The sequence below is a fragment of the Galeopterus variegatus genome, unplaced genomic scaffold, assembly GCF_000696425.1.
Source record: "Galeopterus variegatus unplaced genomic scaffold, G_variegatus-3.0.2 Scaffold650, whole genome shotgun sequence".
NCBI classification, from domain to species: Eukaryota; Metazoa; Chordata; class Mammalia; order Dermoptera; family Cynocephalidae; genus Galeopterus; species Galeopterus variegatus.
The window spans coordinates 333,004-348,429 of NW_007726761.1; the positions used below are offsets into that span (position 1 = coordinate 333,004).

The 15,426-nt window shown below is 42.9% G+C and overlaps 1 long non-coding RNA gene across 1 annotated transcript; it reads left to right on the forward strand.

The window, feature by feature from the left end:
• Nucleotides 1–551: 551 nt before the first annotated feature.
• LOC103589114 lies at nucleotides 552–8,741 on the forward strand. Its single transcript, XR_550361.1, has 2 exons — nucleotides 552–750; nucleotides 8,231–8,741. It is a non-coding gene; the product is annotated as an uncharacterized LOC103589114 (long non-coding RNA).
• The last annotated feature ends 6,685 nt before the right edge of the window (nucleotides 8,742–15,426 follow it).

Sequence of the window (15,426 nt, forward strand, 5' to 3'; positions counted from 1 at the left end):
CCGCTGGCCCCGCTCGGACCCCGGCCGGGCCTCGGCGCCGCCGCAGCCCCTCATTCCGGCTCCATTCATAGGGGCACCCCAGCCTGGCCTGCAGGGCGGGGCTGGGGACCCGGGAACAAGGCCGGTCCGCCAAGGCCGGGGAGGAAAATAAAAAGTTAAGAGAAGAACTTACCTAAAATGGCTCCTGCAGCAGCCAAAATACAAACAGCTATTATTTGGTGAAGTTTAGCTCAGACACCCTGCAAGGACACCCTAACCCAGCTCGGGCCCGCCTTTCCAGCCGCGCCATTGGGCTTCGCCAGCCCAAAACACAGAATCATTGGTCCGCCCAGCTGTCACTCAGGTAGAAGCCCATTTCAAGCTTGCTTGCAGGGGCGAGTGATGGGCTCGCTCCATTGTGCTCGTATTTGCATGGATGTGATCGTAGCGCTGATTGGCCGATGCCGGAGTCGCCCCGCCTCCTGCCTCGTGCCCCCTCCCTACCTTGGAGACGCTGCTGCGCGCGGCCCCGCCTCCCGGGACAGAGCGGCGGAACCACGGGGGGTCCGGCAGGTCAGGGAAAGAAGGTGCTGAGAGGCCAAGCGAAGAGAGGAGACCCGTCGTCCGTCTCCAGCCGCATCTCCTGCCGCTCCGCCTGGATCCCTGTCGCTCCTGATACACAGCGGTCTTCCGCCCAAGGCCCCGCACAGCTGGGGAGTTTTCCAGACCCGGGGATCCTGCAGAGCCATGGATATACCTCCGTAAAATCAGGTGTCGAGCTGTGATATGTTTATTTTCTGGCCTATGTCCCCTGCCATCCTTGTAGCGTCCTCAAGGACAGGGCCCAGCATATGGCAGAGATTCAGCTAATTGTTGTGTTCTTTAATTCGTTAGCAGCTAATTTTTGAGCGCCCACTAAATGCTAGACGGGGGATACAGTGGTCAATGGGACAAAGCCCTTGCTCTGATGGATTAGGCGAAAGAAAGACAGTAAATAAATACAAGGGGCAGGTAGTGATAAATGCTGTACAGAAAATAGATGGAAGAAGGAAGGAAATTAGACCAGAGGTGAGGAGGAGCAATTAGGAAAGGAGGAATAGGTAGTTTGCCCTGCCTGGCTGAATACTCCGGAGGGTATCCGATTACTATCCCCTCCCACCCCTGACATTAGCAGTCACCTGCTATCCTCACCCCCTGCCTTCCCCATCATGGGTGTTTCCTTGGCATCCAGTAAAAAACTGTTTGGATCTGACTGTAGAGGCTCATTTTACCTCAATTAAAGCAGGAATGACCTGAGTCTGATGATTCTAAGGCCAATTTGTCAGATACATTTCAGATGAGCATGATTTGACTGTGTCAGGGGTAACTGTGATGATTTAGCAGTTTTACTGCACCCCCAGAGAGAATATTTTTAGCTTCTTTGAAATCCCAGTTTTTCTATGGCTTTCAGCCTGTGGCCCTCTCTTCTGAATAACGTTTCTTTACTTCTTGGCAGACACCAGAGATTTCTCCAGTTCAAAAATACAGAGGTGGCAGCCCCCTGCCACTCATCTTTCTCACCTGTGCACATTTGACTCAAGCCTGGCCAAGATGTCTTATGGTCCTTCCTCCTCTTTCTTCTTTCCTTAAACAAATATTTATTAAGCATCAACTGTGTTCCAGGTATTGTTTAGGCACAAGGCATATAGCATTAAACAAGGTAGAAAACATCTGTGTCCTCAAGGAGCTTTTAGTTTAGTTGAGGATAAGGTGGAGATTTACACATAGATCCTGAGCACCTCCAATCCTGCCAAGCTGCTGGTGTGTGAGTATACTGAGAGCTGCTTGTCCCCTGCTGCTGCCTCACAGGGACAGTATACCTGACCTTCTAAACCAGCTTCTGTAGGGGTTGAAGCAAAACCTGATGCAGAACCAGGCAGCGGGTAGCCACAGCCTCTCTAGCCCAAACACCAGGATCAAGGATTCCACAGTGCTCACTGGGCTCAGGTCTATGCACTTTCTTTTCTGGAAAAGGGCTGGGAGCAGAGTTATATCAGAGACAGACTTGGTAGGTTCTATGTGGGAGTCAGTGGCCCTCTTTTTGGTTAATAAAGTCCCTTGCCCACAAAAATTGAAATAACATAAAAGAGAATGGGAAGAAATGGGATTTCAGACAGAAGCAGCAGTACTATGTTCCTAGGCACAGAGGCAAGAGACAGCCTTGGTAGGTATGGGAGTGGGAGGGAGCAGGAAGTTAGACTGGTCAGTAATTTCTGTTCTTAAAGATTGAGAAAAGTCAGTAGCTCATAAGAATTTAAACACAGAGAGACAATGTTATGTCACCAAGCAAGAAATCGACAGGCTTACGTGATGGATTCACAAATGAGTGGGACAGGTACCAGCAAAGGAAAGGTCTGGCTGCACGCCTGACCTTGAAAGAGTCAGGTCTGCAGAATTTCAGCAGCATGCAAAGACCTGTGGAAGGCAGTGGAGGGGAAACGGAGAGCTAAGTTGTTAGCTGTACCCATTCATGGTGATGTCTTGGCCTGGGTTCTCCAGAAGCAGAGCCTGATTCTATAGGGCAGGAGTGATTCAAAAGGAGTAAGGTTAGGAAAAGGGAAAAGCCAATAATCTGGCCTCCGCTATGTGTGGCTGATTATTTCTGCTCAAAGTATTATCCTCTGAAGCCATATAAAATGAGTCTCAGTATAGCCCACAGGAGGGGGAAAGTAAGGAAATTTGTCCACCAGCTCAGGTTGCTGGTGGATAAAGAGTCACACAGGTTGTTCATGCATAGGTGCCAAGTGGGCTTCTGTGAGGTCCCAAAACTCAGTGTCAACAGGGAACCTGTCAAGAGGCAGGTGGAAGGACCATGTGGCAAAGCACTATCAGAGTGCAGCTGTATGAAGTCAGAGGGTGCCCATGCAGAGCTGGACACCACAACAGCTGATGGGACGAGATGGTTGACTCTATAAGGCTCTGAAGTTCTGCTACAGGGGAGACGCCAGTGATGCATAAATTTCTTACCATAGAAAATGTCCATGTTTCCAAAGGTCCCCCGAATAGCAATCCTCAGGAGCTCTGAATGGAGCCAGAGGACTTCCAGAAGTTCTAGAACTCTCTGACAGTAACTCCACAAACACAAGTTGTATCCCAACTGGCTGTGTTCTCTCTTGCTTTCCTGCCTCTGTTCACTTGTCTGCAGAATAGCAATCCTCAGGAGCTCTGAATGGAGCCAGAGGACTTCCAGAAGTTCTAGAACTCTCTGACAGTAACTCCACAAATACAAGTTGTATCCCAACTGGCTGTGTTCTCTCTTGCTTTCCTGCCTCTGTTCACTTGTCTGCTTCCTCCAATACAAGTTGTATCCCAACTGGCTGTGTTCTCTCTTGCTTTCCTGCCTCTGTTCACTTGTCTGCTTCCTCCATTAGACCATGGGCTTCCTTATTGTTCTTGTTTATATATCTGTGGCAGAAAAAAAATGTTATTTTTACTGGCTCATTTCGCTTTCCTCCTAGGGTTGTAGCAAAACTGCATGTCTCAGTAATCAGGTAGGCCCATGTGACTGAGCTTAGGATAATGGAATCCAGACAGAAATGGTAGATATATCCCATTTCTGGGCATCCCCCGAAAACTCCTGTGGGATCCTTAAACTCCCCTCCTTTCCTCATCTGCTATACAGATCCAAAAAATATCCAGTGGAGGACTCAGAGGACCTAGAAAATTGCAATGACATGAGCCTTGGTCCCTGACTGACTGCCTGGAGCAGAAAGAACCCCTGTGCTTACTTGCACTGGACTATGCTGTGAGTGAGGAATAAACTGTCATAGTGTCAAGTCTCTGAAATATGAAGGTTGGTTATTACAGCCGTTAGCACACCCTAATACAGTACTTGTCTAACTTCATTTGATTCCATGTCCTTCCAGGGCAGGGATTGTGTTTGTAACTCAAGCACTAGTGCCATGCCTGGCACATAGTAGGCATTGCTCAAAGTATGAATGAGTGTGAATGAGCTGATACGTGAGCCTGGTCTTAAAGGATTGGAGGTAGAATGCCAGGCAAGGTGTCAGGTAGAAAAAGTTCCATGAAGGAGGCATAGTGTGTGCAGAGGATAAGGGACTAGGAAGATTATGGTCCATTCTCAGCACTACAAAAAGTTCATGATAAAGAAGGGCGATGGCTAGGGTGAGGCTAGAGAAAAGGCAAGGGCCAGGTCCTTATATGTTACATGAAGGAGTTTGAAATTTATCCTACAGGAATCGTTGAAGGATTTAAACACGGATGTGATATCAAATTTATGTTTAAGAAAGATCTCTCTAGCCACCTAGAAAAAGGATGGATTAGAAAGAAAGAGCCAGAAATATGGATTTTTTAAGCAACATTTCCCTTTTTCCTAAATCATTCATCCCATGAGATGGTCCACTAAAAAGAGGCTTTGGGGTAAATTCAGTTTGGGAAGTTGTGCTTACTCTAGCCCCTGTTGAAGGTTCTTGGAGAATGTTTATTAGTATATTGAAAGCTCGGAGAGGTCCTGCATCAATGAAATCTGTTAAACTTTAATATAATAGTTCTCAAAATTATTTGACCACAGAAGCCTCTTTTCTTTTAGCACCTATTAAAACTGGTATCACTTAGGATTAGATTTGGCTGCATATAATGGGGAAAAAACAAAGGCTTAATAAGACTGAAGTTTATTTCTGTCTTGCATAAAAGAAATCTGGGAGGTAAGCACTCCAAGAGTAGCAAGGCAGCTCTATGGTAACTTCAGGAATCCAGTCTTCAATATTTTTGCTCCACCATCCTTAGCTTTCATTCCCAAGGTCACTTCATGGTCCAAGATGGCTGCTAGAGCACCAGCCCACATGTCCTTGAAGGAAGAAGGAAAGGCAAAATGGTAAAAGTGGAGCTGAGTCCCTTAAACAGCCTTCCTGGAAATACTACACATCACTTTTGCTCACATCTTACAGGCCAGAATTTGGTCACATGGCCACACCAAGCTGCAAAGGAGGCTGGGAAATATGGTATTTTATTTTGCTTTTCTATGTGCCAAGTTAAAAATTGGGTCTGTCTCTAAAGAGTTGAGAGACTCAACTAGCAGCCTCTGGCACATGTCCCACAGAAATAATGCTCCACAGAACTAAGGTGGAATAAAATGATTAAGTAAGGAGATTAATTTTAAAAATATTTTTAGCAGCTTTATTGTGGTATAATTCATATACAACACAATTTGCCTACTTCAAGTGTACAGTTTGATGATGTTTGGTAAATTTATACAGTTGTGCTACCATCACCACAATCAAGTTTTGAAACATTTCCACCCCCCAAAAGTTCCCTTGTTCCCATCTGCAGTCAATCCCCACTCCCACCCCAAGGCCCAGGCAACCATTGATCTGCTTTTTTCTTTACAGTTTTGTCTTTCCTAGAAATTTCATATAAATGGAGTAGTGCAATACATAGTCTTTTGTGTCTGGCTTATTTCACTTAACATATTTTTGTGGCTCATACATGTTGTAGAATGTTTTATTAGTTCATTCTTTTTATTGCTGAAAGGTATTGCATTGTATGAATATGCCACATTTTATTTATCCACTCAGCAAATGATGGACATTTGGATTGTTCCCACTTTGAGGCTATTATGAATAATGCTCCTATGAACCTTCACATACAAGTCTTTGTGTGGACATATGTTTTCATTTCTCTTGAGTAGATACCTAAGGAGACTGATATTTTAAATTGAATGAATTCATTGAAATGACATTTATTGAATGCCTACTACTGAGAAGCACTGGACTAGGTGCCAGGTATATGATGGTGAATAAAATTTGGCACAAACTCACTCCTCATGGAGCTTGCAGTCTGTGGAGGAGGCAGGCATTAGTTCAATAGCCATGCAAACAAATGTAACATCACAGCAATGTAAGTGCCATAAAGGAAGGTGTAGGGTGCTGTGAGAGATTACGCTAGAAGGATCTGTCTTGATCAAGGAGGTCGGGAACGCTGCCCTTGAGCTGAGATCTGAAATATGTCAGAACTTAGCCACCCTGTGAGTTCTGTCCTCCAGAGTAATATCTTATGAGGCCATCCACGTATTTCCAGTAATGCTACCCTTGCAAAGAACTCTGAGGCAGTTTATACGTGTGCTGTTCTCAGGCCTGTTTGTCCTTAGATGAAGTCCCTATGCTTTAACCTCTCAGAATTTTTTGAAAGCTTTGAGGCAAACACAATCAAATGTCAAGAAAGGTTAATTTGGGGCAGTGTCATATTTCTGTACTTTTCTGTATGTTTAGAATATCTCATGATTTAATATTTTAAAAATATGTTTTTTTAATTCTCTTGAGAATTGTACCTGTCACGCAGCCCAGCCTGTCTTGTCAGATGCTAAATCTTATTTTCTCTCTGTGGGAAGATGGGTCATGATTGGAAGGATCCTGGAATCTCGAACTGGGGAGATGATGCCAATGTCCAGTATTGTGGAGCTACAACAGTCCAATGCCTGTATCTCCACTGTAGAAGTAAATCTGCCACAAGGGGTTTTCCTGCCAAAATCACTATTCTCCAGGACAGTATAGTTAAGAGTAGTTAAGCCCACAGTCTTTGGAGCCCTGCAGGTCTGGTTCAAATCCAGCTCTACAACTAGTGATCTTAAGAAAGTCACTTAACTTACAGTTTCTTGGCTCCAATAATAGGGTTGTTGTATGGATTAAATGACTCATGCAAAGTACTTAGCACATGGTAACTGCTCAAAAAGGGTTTATTACTACATTATTATTACATCCTTTCATCTGGCTCCCATTTTCCTATGGTCTGTATAGACTATCCCTGTTAGTTGACTTGCTTTTTAAAAACGTTAATTCCATTGATTCAGCTGAAGTCAATCTCTGTTCTTCTTGCCTTTGGCCTGGGGGATCTTCTGTCTTTAGAGTGCCTTCTGCTGCTTATATGGCCTCTATCCTTATGTAGTAATCTGACAGATTGAACTCGTAAAGTGCTGCAGAGCTCTCGCTCTCACCCATGGGAGTATCACTACTACTATTTCGATTTTTTAAAGTCTGAGCTTACACATATAAATGAGTACATTCCCTTTCAGTAACTTTGACTTATGGAAAGTCACACCTCAAATGTTCTTGGGCAGGATTTTTAAAAAACGCTGGTCACCCTACCCTGAAACAACTCCATAAATCCTTCATTCTTGTTCAGCAGTGTACTTTCCTGCAACAACCATTAGACCATTTTAGCCATAAAAACTTGCTTAAGCCGAGGCTTTTTAGGAAGCCTCAAGTGGTGGAATCCTTTCCCTTATGTGGATAATTCTACCATCAGCATTACTAACCAATTTAGAGAGGCTACCATCTGCAAACTGACAATAAAAGAAGCAACACTGTTTCACATTCTAGGAATAAAACACTGTAGTTTTTTTAAATTAATTAGTTTCCATGATTTTGCTGTGGCAAAGTGTGGTAGCCATCCTCCAAGATGGCCCCCAATGATCTCTACCTGCTAGGATTCAAACTCTTACATTTTCACCTCCTATCCTGAATAGAGTTGATTTTTGTAACCAGTGGGATATTGCTGAAATGATAAGAGTGTGACTTCCAAGGCTAGGTCAAAAACAACATTGCAGCATTTGCCTTGCTCTTTTTGATCATTTACCATGGGAAAAGTGAGCTGCCATGTCATAAGGACACTCAGCCCTATGGAGAGGTCCATGTGGCAAGGACCTGAGGCCTCTTGCCAATAGCCATGTGAGTGCACCATCTTGGAAGTAGATCTCCATGCCTAGTCAAGCCTTCAGATGAGACTGCAACCCCAACCAACATCTTGACCGTAACCTCATTAGAGACCCCTTAGCCACTGCACTAAGCCACTGCCAAATTTCTGACCCAAAGAAATTATGTAAGATAATAAATGTTTGTTGTTTATAAGCCACCAAATTTTTAGGGCAATTTTTTATGTAGCAATAGATGACTAATAAGCTCAGTATTTACTTGTGTAATATAAATGACATCCATCATTAACTTACTGTATATGTAAAATATGTTTGGTTTTTATATAAACTTGCCCCAGATTTTAAGTGTTTTCTAAATATATGGTCTACATCCAGATATTTTGAGTTATTCCATGGCAGATTTCAGTACCATTCAGCAAGCATGTGTTGACTACGTGTTTCATAACCTGTTAATGACAGAAAATACAGATCAACAATTGGCAATTTGAACCAGGCTGATGGCAGTAAGTGGCATTTCTTCATCCAATTATGCTTTTCTTACTGTAGGTAAAACAAGGGATGCCAGAAAGTCCAGCTTCTACCACATCTTTGGCTTCTTCCTGGAATATATCTTAGAAGAGAATAAAGTTGGAGAGAAGGATGTCCCCATGTTAACAAAACATGAACTGTTACATTGGCAATTTATAATAGCTAACATTTATTGAGCACTTAATATGCACCAGGCATTGTTCTAAATGCTTTACATGAATTAACATGTTTAATTCTTATCAAGGGAAAATTGTTATTACCCTCATTTTACACATGGTAGAAGTGAGGCCCATCACTGGAAAGAAGGCAGCAAAGTCCGGAGCTGTCATCATCTCTGTCCATCAGCCACAGGCCCAGGTGCTGAAGTGGGGCAGTAGCTGCCACACCCACAGCAATTCAGTTCAGTGTCCTAGGTTTCTCTGGGCTCCTGCTCCAGGTATCACAAGCAAATACAAAGTGGAGGTTTTACAGAAGGAAATGTGAAAAGAAAACACACAAAAAGCACAAAAATAAAAATATTGGCAGAAAACAGATGTGTGATGGTTAATTTTATGTGTCAGCTTGACTGCACTAAGGGGTGCCTAGACAGTTCATAAAACATTATTTCTGAGTGTGTCTGGGAGGATGATTCCAGAAGAGATTAGCACTTGAACTAGTAGATTGAATAAAGATCACCTTCACCAATGTTGTTGGGCATCATTCAATCCATTGAGGACCCAAATAGAACAACAAAGATGGAAGAGAGCAAGTTCTCTCTCTCTCTTCTCAAGCTAGGAAATCCATCTTTGCCCACAGACATTGCAGCTCCTGGTTCTAAGGCCTTCGAAGTCCAGGACTTACACTTGCACCTCCTGCTCTACCCCCAGCCTCTGTTCTCAGGGCTTCAGACTTGGACTAGGAGCTGTACCATTGGATTCCTTGGTTCTCAGGCCGTTGGACTCAGACTGAATTACAACACTGGATTTCCTGGTTCTTCAGCTTGCAGACAGCAGATAATGGGACTTCCAGGCCTCCATAATTATGTGAGCCAATTCCCAAAATAAATCCTCTCGTATGTGTGTGTCCCGTTGGTTCTGTTTCTCTGGAGAACCCTGACTAACATAGATGTCTTATACAAATTTAAAAAGATGAATAGCCACAGCTTAGTCTGACTGGCTTAATTAAGGGCACTGTTTCTCAAAGTGTGGTTCCTGGACCACCAGCAGCATCTAGAAACTTCACAGACATCCGGATTTGGGGGCTCCAAGCCAAACCTACTGGATTAGAAAGCCTTGGGATGGGGCTAGCAGTCTATGTTCAAATGCATGCTAAAGTTGGAGATCTACTGAATTAGGGGACCCAGCTGTCACTAAACCTGGGTGGTGTGACTCTAAAGCACATGACAGTTCTGGGTAGTCATTTCGGTGCCAATTTTGGAGTTTGACAGCGTCAATGAAAGATATCATTCTAGGCCCCCCCCCCAAAACCCCATGACTATCATTTCCACATAGGTGTGGAATTAGACAAAGATCTTCAACATGCCTTTGGTGTTCCCTGTCAAAAGATTCCTGGGCTAGGATGTAGAGTGCCCATCTAACGTAACATGAAAATATGAATTAAATGCCCACCATGGTGGATGAAAGTCATGTTGAGAGAAGGCTAAAGAGGCCAGGTCACTTTACAGCAAGATTAGGTAGTGTAACATGCACTAGCTGCTATAACAAATATACCCACAAAAGAATCATTATTCATAGTTATCCAACAAAAAGAAGTTGATTTTTTGCTCAGATAGCATTTCAAAGGAAGCATTTCTACTTAAGTCACAATCCTCTACCTGGTGATTCAGGGTTCCAGGTTCCTTCTACCCTATGAGTACATCATCATTTAGGGCTTTTGTCATCCTCTACATCCAACTAGCAGGAGGAGATTGTGGTGAGGACACACCCCCTTCTTAAAAGCATTGGCCTGGAAATGACACATGTCACTTCTGCTCACATGTCATTGGCTTGAACTCAGTTACATGACCATACCAAACCACATGAGAAGCTGAATAATGTAGTCTACCTGTGTGCCAGGAAGAAAAGGAAATGAATTTTTGATGACGAGATAGCAATATATTTTATTGGGGACAGACTAGGATGATGGAAAAACTGGACTGTGAGCTCCTAGAGATGAAAAACTGTATATTTTTTATCTTCAGTATTTTCAGCACCTAATAAGTACCTTGTAGTGCTCAGCGAATGTTGGTTGAATGAAAGAAAACATTGGAAAAGTGATGGGAAATGTGTGGCACACCTGTTTCTGCTCCTCTCTCCCACATCCATAGAGATATTCTGGCTGATTCCCTACATCCTTTCTTGCTAATCCTGGATTTAGCCCCAGAATCTTTATCAATTTGGTGCTCTAGGCAGACATTATCAATTGACTAGGAATGTCTTGCAGTGTGAAAACTTTTTGCTATCTCTGACTTTCTAACTGTAGTCATTTCATCTGTGAAATGGGTATAAGCTCTGTCTAGGCAATTTCTCAAGGTTGTTGTAAGGATCAAATGAGATGCAGCATACAGAAGAGATTTGGCATAAATTTAAGACTTATTGTTGAGAATTTCAAGAGTAGTGTTTTATACGTGGGACATCAAAGTATAAACCCTTGATGTATACTTTGCACGTCTTTGTGCTGACCAGAGCCCTTTATAAACAAGTGACCTACATTGTTGAAATGTTGGTGCCTTCAAGATCTTTTGACTCAGGGCTCTGGAATCTTCCAGCTGCTGAGGAGTTACATTTTCCCAGACTGGACTGCTGACCAGTCACAGGCAATTGCCCCTCTTCATTCATTTCTGAAATATTCTTTGGCCAAGTCTCTGCTAGCAGCATATTTTTCATGAACTCTTTCTTGAAAGGTTTTGAAGAAGTATAAACTATCGGCCTGTTTTGAGCTCCATGAAGAAGTCTTAACACTTTGGCTTGCCCAGCAAATGAATGGTTCTCCAGGCAAGGAGCTGGGCTACCCAGAATTGCCCAAACGATTTCACCCTCGTTTGAACTTGTGCCTGTGATGGATTCATGACCTTAAAACTGTATAGGAATCTAGCCATTCATTTAGCCATGGTTCTCAGTGGTCATGTTTTGACATAGTCAGTCCTGAGGTGTATGGCCAGTAATTCGTTACTAATCATATATAAAGGACCACAGTCTGAGTGATTTCCCTGTTTTTTTCTTTTTTTTTTTTTTGGCAGCTGGCCAGTAAGGGGATCTGAGCCCCGATTTACCTTTTCTAAAAAAATAAATAAGTGGGAGCAGTTATTCTTATAATAATATCACTTCTATTCATTTGCATTCTGATCTGCTGTCCTGAGCAACAGAGCAGTGGTGGCATTTTAGCCGAGTGCTGGGAATTTTACCCAACTCACAGTCCCCCTTATCTGTGTTTCAGCCTGTGGTTAGAGACCATTAACAGTTCTGACAGCTATAAATTATGGTAGCGCTTGTGAGTGGCGATTTTACAGTTACTGCCACTATTTATTCTTTTGCTTCAGTAGTATATGCGCTCTTACCTTATTAATAGTACCTGTTGGAGGACAGTCTGGGGAAAAACACAAAACTTGCTAAAAGTAAAGTTAGCCATATTTATTTAGTTTTTCCTCATATAATGGCAATTTTGAGATTTTTTATTGAAATGTATTGATTATACATATTTGTGGGGTACAGAATTTTGTTTCAATGCATGTATGCAGTGTGTGATGATCAAATCAGGGTAATTAGCATATTCATCATTATGAAACTTAAATGCATGTATGCAGTGTGTGATGATCAAATCAGGGTAATTAGCATATTCATCATTATGAAACTTAATCATTTCTTTGTGATGAGTACATTCAATCTCCTCTCTTCTATCCATTTGAATACATGCAGTAAATTATTGTTGATTATAGATGCCTAGCTCAGCTCCATACCAATAGAACTTGTTTTTCCTGTTTAGCTGTTTTGTGTCCATTAACCAATCTCTCACTATACCTCTTCCCCCTTCCTCTTTCCCACCTCTAGTAACCACAGCTCTGCTCAATTTTTGAGATTTTTAAATGGCTTTTTTTCATTATCCACGTATTTGCAAAATGCTTTTATGACCATCATACCACATGTATTTTATAGTATTATTTGTCTTACTTCCCTAGGAGAAAAACCCAATATAGACTGTGAGGAGTATGGGTTTCATCCAGCCTCATCATGGGGGTAGGTGTAGCAGAAAAACCATTTAGACACACAGCTTTAATCCATCACCTGCCTACACACACACTCACATATTGCAAGGTTATTTATTGCCATAACTCCTTCTGGGTATAACCAGGAGAAGGGCAGATCAGGGTTAACACAAAGTCAATACCAGCAGGGCTCTGTAAACTAAAATTCCAGGAAGACCTACTGGCATATAGGCAGTACAAAGTACCACAGGCAACACTGAGTTTGGGTTAGGAGCCAAGAGCTCCAACTCATTTGGAGATAGGATCAGAAAAAAAGATGATTGAGAATAAATGACAAAGATCCAGGTAGAATGACCTGTTTTGGTAAGTAGGTCCAAATTGTGGAGTGTGTGTGTGTGTGTGTGTCTGTGTGTGTGTTTGGGGTCTTGGAAGGGCACTGTTTAGTTATTTAAAGGGTCATAGGCAAGGCAAATAAGGGTAGCCTATGAATAATTAGAGGGAGGGTTGAGTAGATGGATAAATTGATGCGTGGATGATTGGTGGATGAATGGATGGTTGAATGGATAAGTGAACATAATGAAGTTAGGATGGATGGCTAATATGACTGATGAATGAATAATGGGCAAGTGAATGATTAGGTGGATGAATGAATAAATAAATGGACAGTTGGATGAATGGATAGATATATAACATGCATGCATGCATACATACGTACACATATAGATGAGTAAATGGGTAACCAAACTGGTGAATTGGTAGATGAACACAAGGACGAATGAATGCATAAATGGATGGATGATGTGGTAGGCAGAATAATGGCCCCCCAAAGATGTTTCTATCTTAATTAGAACTTTTAATATGTTAGATTACATGGTAAATGGGAATTAAGGTTGCTAATCAGCTGACCTTGAGATGGGGAGATTATCCTGGATTATCTGTGTGGGTCCAATGTAAGCACAGGGGTCTTTATAAGAGGAAGGAAGAAGAGACAGAGTCTGAAAGAGATTTGAAGACGCTATGCTGCTTGCTTTGGAGTTGGAGGAAGGGGCCATGAGACCAGGAATGCAGGCGGGTTCGAGCTGGGAAAGGCAAGAAAACATTCTCCCCTAGGGCCTCCAGAAGGACTACAGCTCTGCCAACACTTTGGTTTTAGCCCTTTAAGACATGTTTTGGACTTCTGACCTCCAGAACTGTAAGATAATAAATCTGTGTTCTCTTAGGCCACTAAGTCTGTGGTAATGTCTCACAGCAGCAATAGGAATGGATGAATACATCGATGGATAAATAGAGGGATGGAAGATGGATGAATACCTGAATGATTACATGGATGCATAATAATTACAAAGCTGGGAAAGGCAAGAAAACATTCTCCCCTAGGGCCTCCAGAAGGACTACAGCTCTGCCAACACTTTGGTTTTAGCCCTTTAAGACATATTTTGGACTTCTGACCTCCAGAACTGTAAGATAATAAATCTGTGTTCTCTTAGGCCACTAAGTTTGTGGTAATGTCTCACAGCAGCAATAGGAATGGATGAATACATCGATGGATAAATAGAGGGATGGAAGATGGATGAATACCTGAATGATTACATGGATGCATAATAATTACATAAATACATGGGTAGATGGTTGGGTAGGTGGGTGGATGGATGGATAGGATGAGTGAATGAATACATGAATAAATGGTTGGCTGGAGGAAGGGATAAATGAATAAATGGATACGTGGATGGATGAACAAATAGATGGATACATGGGTAAATGAATGGATAAATATATGGGTGAGTGGATGGGTAAATGGATATATAAACATATAGAGAGATAAAATGGGTAGATTTATAGATACATAGATGGATGATTGGTGGATAAGTAGACACATACATGAATTGATTATTGGTATGATGGATGATTAAATGAATATATGGGTATTTCATGAATAGATTAATAAATGGATACTTGGCTGGAAATTTCATTGGATAGATGGGTACTTGCATGTGTGTATATATGCATGAATGAATGAAAACTATCTTATGCTTAAAGATAAAGCACTATTTTTGACCTGAAATATGGGCTTGTTGGACATTATAGAAGTTTCAGTTAAGAAAGGAGACATCCAGATAGACTATAAAATGTGTGCAAAGCCCTGACCCTGGACTAAGCCCCCATCCTCTGGGATGAGCCATTTAAAACAAGTCACTTGATGGTTTCTCTGTCTAGAATATCATAACTTTCCTCCAAGTAATTAACTTCTACTCATTCCCTGCATCATAGCATGAGCATTACTTTGTTGAGGAAACCTTGCGTAATATGCTCTTAAAGTATTGTGCACCTTTCCTTTGGAGCACTTATTAAAATTTCGATTTTACATTTTATTTGTTTGATCACATGATTAGTATCAGTCTCCTCCACTAGACAATAAACTCCACAAGAACAGGGATCAAAGTATTTTTTTTTTTTTTTTTGTCTTTTTTCGTGTCCAGCAACGGATCGCAACCCTCAGTGTCGCGCCCGTACCGGACCGGGACCGGCAACGGGATCACAACCCTCGGCACTGCACCCGCACCTCGCTCAGCCAGTGAGCGGGAACCGGTCTGTATGTGGGATCCGAACCCTCGGCGGGAGCGCCGCTGTGCTCCCAAGCGGCGCACTGTAGCAGTGCGCCACCGGGCCGGCGGGATCAAAGTATTTTTTTTTTTTTTTTTGTCTTTTTTCGTGTCCAGCAACGGATCGCAACCCTCAGTGTCGCGCCCGTACCGGACCGGGACCGGCAACGGGACCACAACCCTCGGCACCGCACCCACACCTCGCTCAGCCAGTGAGCGGGAACCGGTCTGTATGTGGGATCCGAACCCTCGGCGGGAGCGCCGCTGTGCTCCCAAGCGGCGCACTGTAGCAGTGCGCCACCGGGCCGGCGGGATCAAAGTATTTTTTTTTTTTTTTTTGTCTTTTTTCGTGTCCAGCAACGGATCGCAACCCTCAGTGTCGCGCCCGTACCGGACCGGGACCGGCAACGGGACCACAACCCTCGGCACCGCAC